This window comes from Danio rerio, chromosome 8 (genome assembly GCF_052040795.2).
Source record: "Danio rerio strain M-AB ecotype USA chromosome 8, GRCz13ab, whole genome shotgun sequence".
NCBI classification, from domain to species: domain Eukaryota; kingdom Metazoa; phylum Chordata; class Actinopteri; order Cypriniformes; family Danionidae; genus Danio; species Danio rerio.
In genome coordinates, this window is record NC_141028.1 from 49,264,699 (window position 1) to 49,281,204 (window position 16,506).

Here is a 16,506-nt window from a genome sequence, read left to right on the forward strand (position 1 = left end):
GAAAGGGTAAGGGTAAGAAAGAACCTGCTAGACGGGACTCTGAATGCGAGCAGAATATTTATATTTGTTTATTTGCTATAAATGCTTTTGTTGTTTAAAGTTGCAGTTATTATATCTGACTGTTTGTATTAAATAATAAAACTGTATTGCAATTAGTATATAAATATATATTTATACATTTTAATACAAGATTTGCTGCTGTGAAGAAAATATAAAACTGTGTTTGTCACATGCACCGTGATTTTGAATTGAACTGAATCGATGGCATGATATTCGTAACCAAACCGTGAAACCAGTGTAGGTTCACAGCTCTAATTTAAACAACTAATTTTCCTTATTTGGATAATCTCCACTTAAATTTAGTATATATTTTTTGGAGATATTGTTTGTTTTTATCCCTTTTATATAAAAATATAAAAATTTATAAAATGTCATGCCAATAAAGCAACCTGAACTTGCCAATAATGCAACCTGAGAGAGAGAGAGAGAGAGAGAGACAGAGAGAGAGACAGAGAACAAAATAACAATAAAAATAAAACAAATTAAATAAAAAATAAATAAATAATCAAATTATTTTTGTTTGTCGCAAGTAGTCGACCATTTATGTGCTGTGGGTAAAAGGCCTCTATCAATTTGGCTGTATATTTTACACCTGAGGGAAGCACTGTTAGACCTGATACATTTCAAGCTCAATCAAAGAACAAATGGGTCAGTGGCTTCAAATTATGTAATAGTGGGGTTGGCGGTATGACCAAAAGTTTCAATTTAAGAGTCACTTTATTTCATGATAACAATATATTTCACAATTTATTTAATTATTTATTTTATGTATTTATTTAAATTGGTAATTACTCTGGAAAAATAAAATGAGGGTTTTACTAAAACTTTCAGAATAATACTTGAAAATGACTTGAAATGAAAATGACTTTTTTAAATGTGTTAAATATTATAAAGATAACAAAAATTGGCTAGATATTTTGTTGCTTTTGAGAATTGTTAATTTACAGTCAAGTTTGAGATATTTATTGCCCGTTAATGTTAGCTACTCATAAAAAATCTAAAACAAAATTGTGATTTTATGGCCCCATTGGGGTATATGCACACAGACTTTTCATTTTAGCCAGCCTCATCGATTACGGTAAACCATCTTTCCATTTTAAAATTGCCACATTTAAGATCTGTTTTCTTTAAAAATCAGTGATCTTCACTGCCTGAGAGATACACAATATAAAGTGGGTCTCAGACCGAACAAGAAGAACTGCATGAAATTCCATTTCCCCCGACAAGTCTTTAAAAAATAACAGTTTATTTTACCCAAGTATCGTCAATGAAGTTTCTGCACTAGCCTGCTGATCCTGACAGCTAGTGGTTACAGAGTCTTTCATCTCATTTTACGCTTTAACAACTAAATGATTGCTTAAGTTTATTTAACAGAATGTAATTTAATTACATTACAACATCAATGTTGTAAAAAAACCTAAGGAAATTAAAAATAGTTACATTAACCGATGCCCGGAGGTTCATCATTGGCTGAAAAACACTAGCTATGCATAGACCCCACTGACACTTTCAACTAAATAGAACTTTTTTCTCTTTTTTTATTAGTGATGAAACAGCAGCCCCAAAATAAATCTCTCATCAAACAGGTACTAGGAGTCAGAGGCAGGCTGCTTAAAGGCAATATTTTAAAGAAAGAATTAATACATACTACAAAACAGAGCTGTCTGCTGAACCCTAAAGAGCTGTTTTATAGTAGAAATTCTTCATATAAATGCCATTCTAATTGACACATCCATTTTACATAACTATTATCACCAACTTTAACTGCTGTTTTTACACCTGCTGTTGTTGACATTTTTAAGAGAAAAATCACATAGTATACACTTGCATCATCTACACACACTCTTCAGACTTCATATTTAAATATATATAATAATAATAATAATAATAATAATAATAATAATAATAATAATAATAAAAACATGGGGCATAATATACTGAGCGTTTGGTTGGTTCCATTCAGCACAAATAAAGCTGATGAATGACAGTAAAGTACAGGCAAAAAAAGACACTTCATAATCTCAGAGCTAAATTCAAAACATCCATCAGACTTTGAGATCAAAGAGAAACAAGACTGGTGTGAGACAGAGAGAGCGAGAGAAAAGTAGGTGAAGAGATGCGAGATAAAGATAAAGAGGGAGATCCTTAACTAAGAGTGAGAGAAGCTCAGTTATGGCTGCTTGTGCTGTTTATACAGGTGCACCCAAACAACCCTCTGGCATTCTATTATCATGACACATCTTAACATAATGCTCTGAAGATTGATAACATCCGTCAACAATCTAACACACTTCATAGAGAGCAGCTAAAAATTGAGCTTTGCCAAAGGAACAGGGCTGTGCGATATTAAAGAAAGGTGCTATGTGGGGATAGCATGTTAATAATGCAATATGCATTATGATATTTACATTTTTTAGGGGGGAAAACATATATATAAACTTCTTAATACTAACTTACTTTTCCCTAAAACAAATATAAATACTATGTAAAAAAACGGATGTTCCCTAAAACGGATATCTTAACTATGTAAAACTAAATAAATATCACCCCCAGTTTGCTCCACTGGTAGTTATTTCAACCTAAAAACGTCAGGAACAATCAGGTAAAAAAAAAAAAAAAAAACACTCTAAACAATGGAGTTACTTATTAGCATTCTTAGGGTGCTTTCACACCTGTGAATCAATTCAGTTGTTCCGAAACAGAGATTACAAATGTTACATTGTTGCTCTTTGCTCTTGGAGCGGTTCGCTTTCACATTGCAAAGTTTCTAATCGGACCAAAAGAGCTAAAACAAGTCACGGGCGAGTAAACTCTCCTTACATTGGTCAGAGTGTCAGGGTTTATTTTGCAGCGTCCCGCTCAGCTGTCAGGAGAGGTAGTGGTTTGATGGTGATTGACAGGGTGCACGCGCGCGATGTGTCTGAGGAGAGCTGCGGTGCGGAGGGGTGAGAAGGGTGCGCGACGATGCCTATTTGAGGACTGGGAGGGAGACGCGAGATTACCGGGAGATCATCACTCGTTTGCGGGCATCCGGAGACTCGCGAAACTTCCCGCCATACTCATAATTCTCTCTTCATATGGCCGTAAGCCTATTACATATCCATAAAACACTGTGATATAACCGCGCTCGGATCGGATCGCTTTCTCACTGCAATCGAACCGCTCCAGGGTTCGTTTCAATCGAGCCGAGACCACCTCATTCAAGCGATCTCGGAGCGATTACTTTGGCGCGGAACAGAGTGCGATTGCCCTGTTCACATATGCCAATCGAACCGCGCTAACTGGGCAATCGAGACACGTTCCGAAACAAAAATGTAGGTGTGAAAGCACCCTTACTGTTTTCTTCACATGGCTTGCTTGCTTGGTCGCATGCGAGCATCCATACTGAAATCTTTACTTTTTTGGACAAGAAAATCAGCATGTGCACTCTGTTTGGCTTCGGAAATGTGCATTAATATACAGTGGGGGAAATAACTATTCAATACTTCCTTTTTTTTCTCAGAAAACATATTTCTAAAGGTGTTGTTGACTTGAACTTTTCACCGGATGTTAGTAACAACCAAAGAAATCCAAATATGCAAAGAACACAATACTACTTAATTATTATTATTATTGATTAAGTTATGTATAATAAAATGAAATGACACAGCAAAAAAATTTAACACATGAAGAACGGGAGGTGTAGAAAAGCAGTGAAAGGCCAGAGAGCAGCTGAAATCTGTCAGTAGCTCTTCAGCATCTCTCTGCCTTTCGACATTCCACATTAATATTAGCTGCTTCAACCCAAGAGTTAGATTAACAGGATGATGAAGATGAAACCAGAGAAAGAAAATCAAGCTGTAGAATGGCCTAGTCAATCCCCTGACTTGAATCCAATATAAAATACCAAATAAAGATTAGATTAGATAGACAAGCCCCACAAAACCATCAAGACACTCTACTAAAGTCTGTGAGAGAAAAAATAAATAAATAAATCACGACTAAGCAATGCATGACTCCATTCTCCGTCTGAAAGGCGTCTTTAAGCTGCCATCACCAAAAAAGCCTTTTAGTATTAAATGTGTTTCAGTACCTCAGTACTTTCTCCAACTTTTGCAATATATCTATAAGTAAGATATATTGTGGATCCCTTTAAAGAAATATTTCATATTCAGTAATTCAAAAATATTTTTATTAGCTTCTAAAAAATAATGATTTATATAGAGATCATACTAAAATAAACAGGTAATAATGGAAATTTATATGATCTAACTAACTTTTCTGATCTAAAAATCTGTCAAGGTGCAAACACTTAAGACACTACAATTAAATAAAAACCTGCAGATAGTATGTATCTTATTGGCTGTTGTTATTTTCCTCTCTACTCTAGCCATTTTTTATTTTTTTAGCTCTAAATCTCTGAGAGAGAGAGAAAGAGAGAGAGAGAGAGAGAGAGAGAGAGAGAGAGACAGAGACAGAGACAGAGAGAGAGATCTAACTATACTTTATTTTAAAAACATGAAAAATATTTTGATGGCAGTGTAAATGTGTGTTCAGTAGGGCTGGGTATCGAGAATCTGTCCCAAATTTCCAAGAACCGTGGATTCAATTAGACATTTTCAATTCCATTTAGCACTTGCAAGCAGATAAGTCTAATTCAAATGAACGGTGTGTTGCGCTTTTAGCAGATAAACCAGCTTCTTGTTAGTTACACTGTGACTGAGCGCAAAACAGCTTACCATTCTTTATTTACTGATATTAGCATTTAAGAAATACAGAAAAAAACAACAACACTATAACATTCCACACACATTCAATACATTTTTAAAATCTTTTTTTCATTCTTAAAAAACACACCAACCGTTAAATTAAACTCCAATTAATAGGTGTGTTTGAAATAAGAATGGACATATTGACTGTTTAACCGCTAACCGAAAGGATGCATTTTTAATCGATTAATGGTATCAGTTAAACTATATTTATTTTATTTTGTATTTTATAAGCTTTGCTGCAAAAAAAATCCAACAAACTTTTGTTAATCGAAGGGCGGTAACACGTGCATCCATGATCTGACGAACAACCAAGAAACCAACCACCCATTTTTCATTTAAGGAATTACAGTTATTAATAGTCCTTTTAAAATAACAGTTTATGAAATGGTCTACATAACCTACAAATCAAAAAAAAATCCTGATAGACTTTATTTTTGCATGTGATAACTCCACTTTATAGCTAGGCCTATAAAAAATAAATAATTAATTAAAAAAGGTTAATAAGCAGCAGTTGTCAATTGGGAAAATTAATAAAACAGAGCATCCCTAGTTTGATATTTAAAAGTTGAGCTTTGTTGCCATATCGATGACAAATCTTAGTGTTTAGATAAGCAGTATGAGAATCTGAATATGATCAAAGATCCTAGTGTTCAGTTTCTCGGGACCATGGCACGCTCTGCGTTTGCTGGGACAGATAAGGTTGATGAAACAGAGCAAACAGACATCATTTGGGCATAAAGTCAATTAACCTTAACAGGTTGCACATACAGAGATGGAGTCTGCTGCGCTCAGTTTGAGCGGAGCTGTCCTCAGATGCAGAGAGCACTTTGCTTTAAAAATGCAGAGCAAACAGACTTAAGTTGCAGTCTTTTGCAATTAGAAAAGAGGATAAAGCAATTTTGTACTTCTGACTTTAGTTCATATGACATATCAATAGCAATATCAATTATTATAATGAGAAGTTTAAATATGTCTTTGAGTTTTTATGAAACTGGCAGGACAGATTAGACTTTAGCCCTGTTCGTGCAGGATTAGTATTACCTGAGGACCTCTAGTCATTTGTATTAATTGCAGAGGATGTCTCTGATCCTAATCCCACGTGAATCAACAATGTCTGTAATTTGTAAAGTAATATTGTCCCCGCAAATGATCTACCATATATTTTTCAGAATGTCGAGGTCATGTGATTATATTAGTTAAGTGTGAGTTGACATGTCTTTGATATGGCCAGGATTTGGCAGAATCTTGTAGCAATTTTAATTGTTGTGCACACTTATCAATCTACATTGCATTGAAAAATATCAAAGGGTCATGAAACACCAAAACTAATTTTTTGAGCTGTTGACAGTCGCAAATGTGTCCCACACTGCTAAAAACACTATAAGGACACGTATATTTCACCAAAAAGTGAAAATTGGTTGTTTTTGTGCTATTTCGAGCAAATTCGTACTTCCGGTTTGAAACTAATTTTTGAAGCTGTCTTACGGCCATGAGATCTTAGCGTGTATTCCAGCATGTAGACTGGACGTCTGTGCCAGAGTGTCCCATATTACGTCTCTGAGTGTGTTGCATTCATTCATAAGCATAGCTTGGTTCAAACCAATCAGCGCGCTCCATTATGTATGCGCAACAACGTCATTAATTTGCTTGCTAGCTGTCTTAGACTATACCTGAAACAGTGTTCAGGCGGCAGAGAGACGACACATGTCGTGTTGCCAAAAGTTGTGGTAAAAGAATAAGAATTCATGGCACTTTAATAATAATAAAAACTTAGAGACAGTGTGGGAGTGCTTTCATAATGTAGGTGCAGAGTCATAAACTAGGGCTGCATGACATTGGACAAAAACAGACATTGAGATATTTAGTTTGTCTGCGATATATATTGCAATATGAATATAATTTCACAGAATAAATTATAACTCCTTTTAGAATGAATTCATATGTTTACATTGCCTGGGATTGTTTTATAGAGGTGTATCCGCATCAAAAACAATACTATTAAACAGAAACAAATGAATTTTTTGGTATTCTGTGGAATACTTAACAGTATTAAGGTACATAAATTCAACAGTGATATATAAAATAACAGTATAAAAGAAGATTCTTTATTGTATTAATAACTAAATACAATTGATTTTGGTTTATATACTATTATAATCTCTTGATTTAACTTTACTTAAATCTTACAAAATCACAGGTCTTAAAAACACATCCAAATGAAAATCTTTCAGTCTATTTTAGGGTTAAACATTGCGATGCATGTTCAGAACGATACTAACTTGACATTGCTAATCCTGTGATGTGACTATTGCAGATTAACACACTACGATATCGATGCTGAAATGATATATTGTGCAGCTCTACCATAAACTACACAATTTAAAGCGAAAGCTGAAATTTATACGTAAAAACAACTACGGCTGTGTGAATTGATTGAATGGTTCGGTGATCTTTACTGCATGAATAGTAGAAGTGGGAATCTTTCCTCATTTCTTCTGCTGCACATTTTCATCTTCTAAACTTTACATTTTACCCAGAATGAGAGTTTCTTTGTTGAATGATTGAATCATCATTAAATATATATCATTAAATATATATAGCCTGACCTGTTTACTACTCCACAATATTTAATATTTAATAAATATTTCTCAAAATAAAATACATTGTGTTCAAAGTAGGGTTAATCAATGTTGAACAATTTGCCATTGTATGATGTCTAACGTAAAACATGGACGATGGCATCGTCGTTGTGGGCAAGAGAAAGAGGTCATTGTAAAATATCAATTAATTCATAACAAATAAATGAATTGTAGCCTACCGTTTTCACTACCTGACCCACATGGTCTTTGCTTTACCCATAACCAAACCATAAAAGTTACACACAAATGACCACCTGTCAATCACTTTTTTCCACGGGACTCTGGCATGTTGTTCTAATGGCTTTTCCCACAGCTGGTGGAGGAGACTTCGTTTGGAGTTCACTGTAATTTGTATTGTGATTGATGATAAATTCCTTATTTTATTATTATTATGAGAAAATAATAACAAGTAAAGCTGCTAGGGCTCGACCGTTTTGGCCGCATATGCGCCTGAAATTTTTATCTATGCCACCCTAAAAGATATTTTAAAGCATTTGGGCGAGTGCATATATTTTCACTGTTTTCACTGCAAAAACCACGTGCGCGGATTTAGGAGAAATTTATGCAGAATACATCTTTGCATCTAAAAACGGCAAACACAGCACTCAGAATTAGATAAACAGTTGTTATGTGAACTTGCTGAAATAAAAAAAGCCCGCAATGCTTGCCCTGCTTTTGTGCTTTTCTTATAGGGCTACTGGTCTAGAACTGAAAGCGAATGATTGGTTAATATTAGCTGTCAATCACTCAGTCAATGCCTTCTGCCTTCAGATGACAGGAGCTACAACCGCGAAAATGTGAAGCACTAAAGATGAGAGAATGAAAATAACACTGACAGATTTTGTTTTAGAAAACGCCTAAAGTTACTAATAATGACACATATTAGTGATCATGTGCTGAATGTTGATCCATCATTTACACTTTTGCAAGAGTGGATAAAAGACTTCCAGTGGCTTCAAGTCCGCTATGAAAACGACTAAAGCCATTCACTTTGCAGGGGTTTGCAGGTAACAGCGTTTGCCACTGAACCTACACATTTTAAGCGCGAGAGGTTCTGTATGATCCTTCATTTAATCCTAATGATGCTGTCAGCTGTGCAAGCAGCAGCTATATGTAAAGTTTAACACAGCTCATGAAGACCGTTATTGCTATTAAAATGACATGCAAATGATGAGTTATATATCAAAATAAATGTGGGGCGGGGCGATGGATCACGATGCTGAAGTATGCTCAAGTTTGTCGCTAGTTCAAAGGGAAAAAAAGTTGTTTTCAATAATATCGTGTAAAAATAAAAAAAATCAAAAATACAATCAAACCGTGATATTTTTATTCATGTCTAAATCCCAGGCTTCGCTTGTCCAGTGCACATACACCACTTGAAATTCAGATGTAGGGGAGTAATTTGTAAATCATACAAGGTGACCAGTAAAAACTCCTCCAATGCAAATAGGGCTTTTGTTTGTAAATGTAATCACACTCAGGCATCTTCCCCACAACTATTAAATTAAACATTAAAATTCAAAGTTTAACTTGTTCTAATTATGACAGATATATTTCTATTGTGCATTATATTTCTCAAAAATAACACCATCATTAAGAAAAGACACATTTTTATTCCATTCAACTGACAGATATTTTTAATCATGACTAATTTAGTCAACAACAACAACATTAGACTCTTTGTTGATCAGTCAACCGCATTAATTTTGAGCACATGGCTATGTTCAGAATGCAGTCATTGTTATGAGGCGGTGGGGGAAGTGCCCTATTATCAGTGCTTTTTTTTTTTTGGAGATATGTGAAAGCTCTTCTCGGTGATGATTACCATTGACAAATCAGTCAACCTCTGCTCACTGTAAATTGCTGCTGGTATAAGATCAACAGACACTGATAGAAAGCACAGCTTCTCTTCCAGTAAAGTCTTTGGCACACATCCACATGAGTCAATACTTTATTATGCTGCCAGAAACTCTCTCTCTCTCCCCCACTCATACACACACACTAAACTCATCCTGGGACCAACTACCATATACAACTCCAGTTATAGGCCCTATAAGACATCAGGTAAAGGACAGAAACCACTGGAGTATTCAAACAAAATGACACGAGGACTAAAGATTTTATTACAGATTAAGAACTAGCACTTAGTGGTTTAAAGGGATAATGGTAAAGACATTTAAATCCTAAATGCAGAACTGCAGCCAGCTCATATCTCTAAATGGGCCACCGTAGACATCCTACAGCTTCTAAAGAAAACAATGGGACATGGGAATTGTCAGAGGGATTTTCCAACAGGCAAGTTCCACTGACTTACCCTTTCCTAATCTTAACTTGATGACTTTTCCTCTGGATTTCATTTTAAAATGACCACCATTATTAGTTTTTTTTATGCTACCTGCAATTGTATGTAGAAAAGGTTGTTGTCCAAGGATATGACGTAACCACTAAGAGTCATTCAACACACACACTTTCAATATTTCCTAGTTAATACAAAGGAAAGAAAGCAAAGCTGGCATCCACATTCAGAATGACTTGAGTGGAGAAAGAAGATCCTGTGAAGTCAGCAGGAAGGTGCGGTCTGTTTCTATTCTATCTTCACACACATCTGTCAATTTCGCCAGCCCTTACACACACAGCTGCTATATGCTCTGCTATGCAAAAATCTGTCCACCCCTCACATCCTATTTCATGAGCAGTTGTTGTTTTATAATGGGCCAGTGAGTACAAAACCAGAGGCGAAGAGTGTCACCACCAATACACTTAACCCTCACAACTACTGCAGCAAATGGTATTGTAGGGTAATGATGAAAACACAACACATGATGACAATCAGCCAACACAACCTTAACACTGGCCTGATATTCAGGCCGAAGTGCAAAGGATTCCATGAGAACACAGAGAACCCAGACAAGGAATCAAAATAATAATGAATAAGAAATCAAATAAGTTTAGTTATTTTCGCCTGATATCTCCACTACTCCGGCATAGGACTGCACAATATATCATTTCAGCATCTTTATTACAATGTGCACATACACAACAGTAGGGTTGTAACGGTATGAATTTTTCACGGTATGATAATCGTCTAAAACAATACCACGGTTTGACGGTTTCGCGGTATACGGTATGTTACAAATGTTACAAAATAATAGAACAGTAAAGCAATTTTGACTTTTTCCAAATAATATATTTTTAGTTACTATAAACAACACCACTTACAATGAACAAATAAAAATAAGAAAATAATAAATAATGTGTCAAAGTCCAAATAAAGTCCAAATAAACATGGTGCAAATCCTCAGTAAAAATAGATATAAATATTTACTATACTATAAATAGTTACATAACGAAACTAGATTCAATATGGAACATCCTTAGGTTTTATGTGCCAGCATGGATATGGTTGTCAATCGATATGGATTTGGATATGGTTGTCTGCAATGCAGACAAACAGCTGCATCTTCATTTGCGTCTTTTAAAAACAGCAAGAGCAGCAGTTCGTCTTTGCTGTGTCACTGTTTTGTCATGTTTCTGTGCTGCTGTGCATGCAAAAGTACTTAGTATGAGAATTATTTCATGCAAAACTTTTTTTTTTTTTGCGTTTTATTTAGCCGCGCATAAATGTATGCCTATCTCTCATTCCGTGTTGTTCAAAAAGCTTGGTCCACAAACAAAAGCGAAACCTATGCTTATTGGTTGTGATATAGCGAGTTTGAACCAATCTGGGCATGGAGGAGGGACAATGCATCAATGTATCATGTCTGATTTGTCCGGAGACACAGTGACGAGCGTTTCTTTGTCAAATCAGCGTTGTCAAATGTTGATGAGGTAACCGCACTGATTCCGGAGCCTCTGAAAGTCCGCGAATGTTATGTGATACAGCACTGGAAAGCTGAGATTCTCTTCTTTATGCCAATCTTTGAATTGTATGAATCGGATCAGCGGATCAAAAGTTATTAAACATTTAAGAGCAATACTTATTTTTAGCCGCGGGCGGCTGTCTCGGTCTTTAAGGGTTAAAACCGTTGATATGCAATTGTTCATGGTATGATAATCGTGCACGTTCAAATCGTGGTAAACTGTCATACCGGTATATTGTTACAACCCTACACAACAGTCACTGCACAATGTTGATTCTGGATTATAGTTGAGCAGGAGCCACAAAACACATGATTTTTAGAGTCCCTGTAAAGTTTAACCATAATAGACTAATTTTATCATTTGCATGTTTTTAAGGCCTGGAGCATTTCAAGAGTTTAAAACATTCAGGCACAAGGGAATATGACTTAGAGATGAATTGTATGAAATAATTTATTCAATAAAGATGATAGTGTTAACTTATGTATACAAAAAATGCTTGTCTTAGAATTTTTTGTATTGTTTCTTGTCGAAAGGTCAATATTTCAAACTTAAAACAAGATTAATTTCTTATGCCATTGGCTGATTACAGTGGTCCTTTGTTTATCGAGGGAATTAAATTTTAAAAATAGCCCACAATAGGCGAAATCCGCAAAGTAGTCTGCTCACTTTGCTGTATTTTTTTACAATTATTATAGATGTTTGAAGCCTGTAAAACCCCTCACTCCACACTTTATACACATTTCTCAGATATGCATTAAAATACTGACACTTTTCTCTCTTGTTTAAACACTCTTAAAGGGTCACGAAACACCAAAACACATTTTTTGAGCTGTTGACAGTCGTATATATGTCCCACAAAGCTAAAAACACTATAAGGACACGTATATTTTACAAAAAAGTGAAAATTGGTTGTTTTTGCGTTATTTTGACCAAATTCGTACTTCCGGTTTGAAACAAATTTTTGAAGCTGCGTCACGGCCATGAGATCTTAGCATGTATTCCAGCATGTAGACAGGATGTCTGTACCTGGGAGTACCTTATTACGTCTTTAAGTGTGCTGCATTCATCTCTGAGTATGACTTGGTTCAAACCCATCAGTGCGCTCTATTGTGAATGCGGTGCAACCTCATTATTTTGCATGATAACTTCGAAGACTAATGTTACCTGTTACAGTGTTCAGACAGCAGAGAGACACCATGTTGTGTTGCCAAGCGGGAGAACAAGAATTGTTTGGAGTTACGGGTCGTCAGTGTTGCATTTATTTGTTTTGTTTTTTGTTTTTCATTTTCCCTTTATGAGAGCGCAGCTGTGTGGATACAGTGCATGCAACGCGCGACAGAAATACAAGTCTAAGGAACATTTTTTACCCAAGAGCTTTTCTCATGTGGAAACTGTGAAATCCGGATTTGCCGCTCGTCTCCTTTTAATGAAGACGCGGATCCAGTTGGTGTTGATTGTCCTGTCACTACAGATTTGGTAAGTGAGCGACCAGTGGTCTTTGTTTGCTTATTCAGTTGGTAAAGTTAGTTTGTATCGTCAGCAGTACTCTTCAGACAGACCTTAGTCAAATGATTTCTAAGTTAATAAAGTTTACAGTATGTTAATATCACTACAATATTATGGACAGAAAAATCCACTGTAAATGCAGCTCTCTGAGTGTAAACATGCAAGCACCACAATCAAATGAACCATTGTGTAGGATTTTTGCCGCATTTTGTGACAGGAATAACACACACGGCTTTCTGGCGCTACCTACCGAGTGAATGTAAGTTACAGAGAAATGCGGAGGGTTTTTTTCTCTCATTCGCCGTGCGGTAACAAACACTGCATGAAAAATACACGCTCACAGCAATTCCTCGAATCAAATATCTCATTTGTCATGAGGGGCATGAATGAAATTCCTGAATGAAAGAGCCAAACTGCAGTTAAAGTCCACCATTTGATAATTTGGCAAACATTTTGATTACTGATGTCCATGTAAACACAGTCACTGTGTCTTTCTCCTCTGCGACTGTGTTTGTTTTGCCTCGGTGAAAATCAGCGCGTACTCAAACAAACACTCCCATTTTTGTGCAAATGTTTTCTTTCTCCTCCTCTGACACCCCCTAAACGGAGCTGGACACGCCTACTTTCCTGACTTTTTCCCAAAGTAGAGGTGTGAAAAAACCCTGCTGAAACAAGGGGGTTTCATGGCCATTTATAGTTCAAACATTTGTAAAAAAAATAATAATAATAAATCCAGTATTAAAAAATGAAACCAAAGATAAAAACCCTTTTGTCAGGCTCGAACATTCATTACTTCCAGCCAGTGCTTAATTTGTGAATTGTGAGGTCCCGGAACAGATCGGGGTAATGGATCTGGCATACCTGAGGATGGAGAGGTGTCAAGGATGAAAATGAAGAGCGGGGCGGGGATGCCGCGGACAAAAGTGAAGAGGGTTAGGGAGTCGCGGACGTAAGTGACAGTGAACAGCAGACGGGGGAGGAAGGTGGTTGAGGAGGGGGTTTGGTAAAATGAGGTTCCGGATCAGATTTTAGAGGTGCCGCATCCTGATCTGACGTGTAATGGCACAAATTAAGCCCTGCTGTCAGCAAAAGGTTCATAAAACTTTAACAATTGTACAGATAATGTTGGCATCCAGCGTAATGTTCTTTTCCTGAAATCACTGATCCACAAAACTATCAGACTCCTTCCTTAAGGGGATCAGAGCAGATGTGCCTCGCACATGACAGTTGGAAGTAAACACGGATGCGCACATTTGTAGGTTATTTAAAATGAAGTTATTCAGATGGTGCTCTGGTGTGGCAGAAATTTGAAGTGTGCCAAGTCGTAGCTGGGCATCCCAGACAGCCGCCAACTTGCAGCACCTTTGTGCATACCCTGAAACCTATATTTGCATGGCGCTGCGTGGCACGTCACATCCGGTGTGTCACCCCCTTTATTCAGGTAACTCTTTTTGCATCCCTGTTTAAACTGCTAGCAATCAAAAAATGCGTGTTAATATGGCAAGCTGAACGCATTCTGTACCGTACAAGACACAGAGCAGAATGATTGACAATGGTCTATGGCCAATCAGGATGCAGAACTCAATGTGCTAAATAATAAATAAAATAAAAATTTTGAAAGCATGTCAAGTTGCACAATAAAAAAAGTCTATGAAACTGCAAGCCTGCAAAAGGTGAACCACATTATAGCAAGGGACCACTGTATTTTGCTTGTTTTAAGGAAAATCTCAATTAGTTTTGACTTATTTCTGAAACTTAAAATAAATCTATTTGAACCCAAGTAATTTGCATTGTGTTTACTTATTTTCTGTATCTACATAATGCTAGACTCCCCATCTGGTGAAACTATATTCATATCGCAATATTTATTGCAGAATATCAGTGTCAGATTTTTACAATATCATGCAGCCCTACTCTCACATTGTCAACTCAAAAAAAGAAAGGAAAACGAAGCATTTTGAAGATGCCACAGACCCGCTTTAAGTTCAGAAACACTGGTGATTTTTAAAAACTGGTGCAACTGATAGTACAAGAGATGCAAACAAGACATGTGAATGCAATATACATGCTGAATTGTCATGTATAATGTGTTTTAAATTGTATAGTGTGGACTGTTGGGGTTTGTGATATATATGTTATATATATATTATATATAGGGTTGTAACGGTATGAATTTTTCACGGTATGATAATCGTCTAAAACAATACCACGGTTTGACGGTTTCGCGGTATACGGTATGTTACAAAATAATAGAACAGTGAAGCAAATTTGACTTTTTCCAAATAATATATTTTTAGTTACTATAAACAACACCACTTACAATGAACAAATAAAAATAAGAAAATAATAAATAATGTGTCAAAGTCCAAATAAAGTCCAAATAAACATGGTGCAAATCCTCAGTAAAAAATAGATATAAATATTTACTATACTATAAATAGTTACATAACGAAACTAGATTCAATATGGAACATCCCTAGATTTTATGTGCCAGCAAGGATATGGTTGTCTATGGATATGGATATGGTTGTCTGCAATGCAGACAAACAGCTGCATCTTCATTTGCGTCTTTTGAAAACAGCAAGAGCAGCAGTTCGTGTCACTGTGTCACTGTTTTGTCATGTTTCTGTGCTGCTGTGCATGCAAAAGTACTTAGTATGAGAATTATTTCATGCAAAACTTTTTTTTTGCGTTTTATTTAGCCGCGCATAAATGTATGCCTATCTCTCATTCCGTGTTGTTCAAAAAGCTAATTGTTGGTCCACAAACAAAAGCGAAACCTATGCTTATTGGTTGTGATATAGCGAGTTTGAACCAATCTGGGCATGGAGGAGGGATAATGCATCAATGTATCATGTCTGATTTGTCCGGAGACACAGTGACGAGCGTTTCTTTGTCAAATCAGCGTTGTCAAATGTTGATGACGTAACCGCACTGATTCCGGAGCCTCTGAAAGTCTGCGAATGTTATGTGATACAGCACTGGAAAGCTGAGACTCTCTTCTTTATGCCAATCTTTGAATTGTATGAATCGGATCAGCGGATCAAAAGTTATTAAACATTTAAGAGCAATACTTATTTTTAGCCGCGGACGGCTGTCTCGGTCTTTAAGGGTTAAAACCGTTGATATGCAATTGTTCATGGTATGATAATCGTGCACGTTCAAATCGTGGTAAACTGTCATACCGGTATATTGTTACAACCCTAATTATATATATATGTGTGTGTATATATATATATATATATATATATATATATATATATATATATATATATATATATATATATATATATATATATATATATACACACACACACATATATATATATACATATATATATATATACACACACACACACAAACACACATATATATATATATATATATATATATATATATATATATATATATATATACACACATACATACATACATACATACATACATACATACATACATACATACATACATACATACATACATACATACATACATACATATATATATATATATATATATATATATACACATACATATATACACATACATATATATATATATATATATATATATATATATATATACATACATATATACACATACATATATATATATATATATATATATATATATATATATATATATATATATATATATATATATATATATATATATATATATATATATAT

At 35.4% G+C, this 16,506-nt stretch overlaps 1 protein-coding gene across 23 annotated transcripts in view; it reads right to left on the reverse strand.

Annotated features, from left to right (window-relative positions):
- ncor2 (nuclear receptor corepressor 2) overlaps nt 1-16,506 on the reverse strand; it is a 202,475-nt gene that overhangs the window by 174,102 nt on the left and 11,867 nt on the right.